The following is a 4,829-nucleotide window of genomic DNA, read 5'->3' as shown; positions in this document are numbered from 1 at the left end:
ACTGAACAAATGCTGAGCCTGGCAAGGCCTGGGCCTTGACCACCTGTACAGGGCCTGGTAGCGGAGCCATGCCACGTGCCATTCAGCCTCAGGCACCAACAGGAACCAGCCATGTGTAGAAGCTGTAGTTACAGACTTGACAGGAACACCCTGCAGAAGGTGGTCCCTCTCTGTCCCGGGCTAGGGTGGCCACAGTGGGGAATTCTAGGTGCTTGAACTTTATTAGTGACCCCGGTCTCACCCATTTCTTTTCTTTTTTTTTTTTTTTTTAAGATTTATTTATTTATTTTGTTTACAGTGTTCTGTCTGCATGTATGCCTGCAGGCCAGAAGAGGGCACCAGATCTCATTACAGATGGTTGTGAGCCACCATGTGGTTGCTGGGAATTGAACTCAGGACCTCTGGAAAAACAATCAGTGTTCTTAACCTCTGAGCCATCTCTCCAGTCCTCACCCATTTCTTTTTTGTTTCTTGCGAGACTTCTCAGTGGTTCCCATGCCCTAGGCTGGGTCCCTGTAGGTCAGCTTGTAGGAATCTAGTATCACCCAGGAGATGGGCCTCTGAGTACACTTTTGGGGAATTATTTTGATTACATTAATCGATTTAACCATAGGTGGCGTCATTCCTAGGCCGGGGTTCAGAGAAAGGGCTCAGAGCAGCAACATGCGGTCACCACTGTCTGCTTCCTGACTGTGGATTCAGCACAGCCAGCAGCAGTAAGTTCCTACAGCCTTGCCTTCCCCACCCAATGGACCGGACCTTGAACTGTGATCTGAATTACACACATTCTCCCTTAAGTGGCTTTTGTCAGAGGGTTTTAATACAGTAACAGAAAACATTTTTTTTAAAGGCCCAGGTGAAACGTTTAGGGGTATGGAGGTATCTGGACCTCAGGATAAGGAGACAGAGAGCAAGGCTCAGGAACATATCTGAAGGTACAAAGTCAAGCAGGGCAAGATGTGGCCTCAGGGAAGGCCTCACTCACTGTCCTCAGGACCATGGTCAGTCCTGTGTGTCTCTCCACCTTGACAAACTCTCCTTGCATTCTTCTAGGCCCTGGGCCCACCACAAGGTGCCTGGTTGGGGCCTGCTTCACCATGCCTTGCTTTGTGCTGGAGAGGGAGAGGGAGGGGCAAAGCCAAAGGAGTCTCGTCCAGCCTCAGGGCCGGAAGCCAAGCTACCCCGCAGCTGCTGCAGGACCAGTAGTGACACCTGCCTCTGCGGACACCCTCCAGACAGCCAGAGACAATAAAGAGCCAATTAGCACGCGTCTTCCAGAGATCCGGCTACAGATCTGCTGTGCTGTAGTTCTGACTTCTCACACCCCCTGGCTCTCGTTCACCTCTCTGTCCGCCTTGGCAGGGGGTATGGGGATGCCACAGATGCTCCCCTTTCTTCCTCTGCCCTCCGTCTCCCTCTCGCCCGGCTGAGAGGGCAGTCACAGCACACAGTCACAAATCTTCCATGTTATTCCCGCTCCTTTATTTACACCGGGCGCGCAGTAGCAATTCAATCTGAAAAAAGCACCGTGTTTTCAGAGGCGTGCGGCCCAAGAAATTGATGTTTGCGTTAATCAATCTTGTAGGAGCCTGCAGGGCTCGGAGAGGTGCCACACGAAAGATTTCCTCTCTTGATTGATTGGAGCCCAAGTAGGGAGGGAAGGGGAGAAATCGACGCTCCCGGAGCCTGAACGCAGGAGAACTAGGTCAGAGTACTCTGGAGTTCTGCCACACTCTGGGAGCCCTGTAGTGTCTCCTCATCCAAAGTTAGGGCAGGCTGGCTGACGGGACTCCTGGCTCCAAAGGTAGGTCTCTATGTCACCTGTTTCCCATCCAAGAGGCCTGGGGACATCCCCACCATTTGTCATAATCCTCCCACTGTCCACCTGGGTGGCTCTTTGACCTCCCAAGGTTCCAGAGCTAAAAGTTCTGAAAGAACTCTGCACCCAGGCAGCAGGAGATTGGGCTGTGGATAGAACAGCTCCCGGGCCTCGGTTGGGCTCCTCCACCAGGGAAAGTCCCTGGGCACTGGCCTGGAGCAGACTGTGTGCTGGCTCAGCTGGAAGTAGGGGTGACACGCAGGCAATGACGCCAGCTGGTCACCTCTGTACTAGCAGCAAACCCAGAGACCTGGTCCCTTGCAGCAGGAGGCCCAGACGGGGACTCCGTGGTTAGCTTTGGGAGTTTTTAATGACTCCTTCCTGGGTCCTGGGAAAAACAAAGAGGAGACAAGGGGGACAAAGAGAGGTGACTGTGGCACAGAAAGGCCAGACCGTGCACCCATGCCAAATACTCTGAAATGGGGAGGGGGGATAAGCTATGAGTAACCACAAAATCTAGCTACACTTCATGATGTTCCCTGGTTTATGAGAGGACCCCACTGTTCCCCCTAGATCCATGTTAGGGAAAGGAGCCCTGAGTTCCCATAGGTGACCACTCACCTGCAGAAGGGCAGATTCAGGGCCTAAACCTAGGGCTTAGAGCCCAGGGCCAAACACTGGGTTGGTGCCTGGACACTGTGCAGGTAAACAGACCAGCAGTCTGACCTCTTCTCAGACAGACAGAGCTTTACACCTTGTGGAGGTTGGAGGGAGACCAGTTTCCAGAGCTTACAAGAAGTCCTCCCCTAGCTACAAAGGACATCTGTTTCACCCACCAACCCCCAGGACACTGTAACAATCACAGCACACAGCTGAGGCTCATGTCCACCGTAAGCCTGGTCTTCGTTGACTACACACCTCCTGTGTGTCAGGGACTGAGTCCTCAGTAGCTAATATAATATAGGAAGCAAGGACCATGTCCAGGAGCCATGTCCCATCTCACAGGGCAAAAGCTAGACACCAGAATGGCCATGTCTCCTCAGTGGGAAGCTAGGTCCACAGGAGGGACACTCTCTTTAGGACCCTGTCGCTAGAAATCTAACAGCTACCCTAGAACACTGTTGCCTGCCTGTGATGCACTCCGGGCCGGAAAGGCACTGGAAGGGTGATCTTGGGTGGTTGGCTCCAGTCTGCCTTGCTACTCTACCCAGAATGCTAAAGCAGAGGATCACTTGGGCTCTGAGAGTCTGAGACCAACCCGGGCATAGACCCCAGCTAAAAACAAAAACCTACATGTACAGGTGAAGTAGGAACTTGGATACCTGCAGGCTGCCTAAGCCGATCCCTCACACTGTGGGCCTTTCGGGTGGGCCCCTCAGGATGTCTGAGGGCTGAGGACTCAGCAAAGGCACTCCGCCACTCAGCAGACACAAGAGGAAACAGATTCTTGGGAATGGTCAAAGGCTACATTGAGCCTGCTAATTGGGTGACTTTTGCCCCATTTCCTCACACACACACATATACACATGGTCATATCTTGTTGATTTTCCAGCAAACAAACACGATTTCTGGTTCGGTAACAGAATGTCCTGTTTAGGTCCGCAGGAGCCAAAGGGGTGACCCTGAACCATCCACCACAGGACTCCCGTCCAGGAAGAGTTCACTAGACCCGGCGGGAGCCCCAGAGCACAGAGCCTGTCTCAAAGGCCAGCCGCATGGCCTGCAGTGCAATCACTGTGCCTGGCCCAGGTCTCCGCCTTCAGCCTAAGCCACACACACAGCACAACCACCAGGCAAGAAAGAAGCTTGGACTGTGTAAATATAAAGATTGCCGTGTGGAGCTGGAAAGATGGGCTGAGTAGGGAGTGAGCACTGCTCGTGCAGGTCGTGGGAGGACATACCTTTAATCCTGACACACAGAAGACAGAGACAAGTGAGTTCCAGGCCAGTCTCATCTACATAGTGAGTTCCAAGACAGCCAGGACTACAACATAGTGACGCCTTGTTTTCAAAAGACAGAAACAAACAAACAAAAGAATGAGGGACACTCTTGGAGAAGATCCAAGTTCAGGACCCGCACTAGGTGGCTTCACTATGGTCTATAACTCGAGGGGACCCAGCACACTCTTGTGGGTTCCACAGGCACGTACACTCAGGACACACACACACAGTATACACATAATTGAAAACAAAATCTTTTTTTTAAATATTTATTTATTATGTATACAATATTCTGTCTGTGTGTATGCCTGCAGGCCAGAAGAGGGCACCAGACCCCATTACAGATGGTTGTGAGCCACCATGTGGTTGCTGGGAATTGAACTCAGGACCTTTGGAAGAGCAGGCAATGCTCTTAACCTCTGAGCCATCTCTCCAGCCCTGAAAACAAAAATCTTAAAAAGAAAACTTAACTGGGCGGTGATGGCACATGCCTTTAATTATCACTGAGCGTGGGAGGCAGAGGCAGGGATATCCCTCTGTGTTCAAGGTTAGCTTGGTCTACACAGGGTACACACACACACAAACAAAACACTCGAACATGTGAAATACAATACATCTTTTTTATTTTAATATGGGTTTCAGCTGTCTTCCAGAGGACCCGAGTTTGGTTTCTAGCACCCTTGTCAGACAGTTGACAATTGCCTGCAACTCCTGCCCTGGGGGATTCACCACCCTTTTCTGGCCTCCAAGGGCACCTGCAGGCATGTATACCTGTTCACAAGTAGACACAGAATTTAAAAGAAAATAAATCTTAAAATGCAAAATAAAATTTTTAATAAAAGTTGTCATGGGCTGGGACGATAATAATTCAGGTGTAGAACAGCCTGCCGTGCAAGCATAAGGAGCTATGTGTGATCCGCAGTGCCCGTAAAGAACCGGCGGTGCACACTGCAGGCCTGGTACCAGGGAGCAGGAAAGAGAAGGACACTTGGAGCTTGGTGGCCAGCAAGCTTAGCCCAATGAGTGAGACCCCCCCAGGCCCCAGTGAGAGACCCTGTGACAAAAACTC

General features: G+C 51.4%; 1 long non-coding RNA gene across 3 annotated transcripts; it reads right to left on the bottom strand.

Moving 5' to 3' along the window:
* Positions 1-798: 798 nt before the first annotated feature.
* On the bottom strand, positions 799-3,260 carry LOC119819152. 3 transcript variants are annotated; one of them, XR_005286230.1, is made up of 2 exons: positions 3,142-3,260; positions 799-2,207 (listed from the first exon to the last, which is right to left on the bottom strand). It is a non-coding gene; the product is annotated as an uncharacterized LOC119819152 (long non-coding RNA). The 3 variants fall into 3 exon arrangements; XR_005286231.1 differs by having other exon boundaries at positions 3,113-3,237; XR_005286232.1 differs by lacking the exon at positions 3,142-3,260 and adding an exon at positions 2,441-3,104.
* Positions 3,261-4,829: the final 1,569 nt, after the last annotated feature.

This window comes from Arvicola amphibius, chromosome 7 (genome assembly GCF_903992535.2).
Source record: "Arvicola amphibius chromosome 7, mArvAmp1.2, whole genome shotgun sequence".
Lineage (NCBI taxonomy): Eukaryota > Metazoa > Chordata > Mammalia > Rodentia > Cricetidae > Arvicola > Arvicola amphibius.
This window is presented reverse-complemented; position numbering and strand designations above follow the sequence as displayed.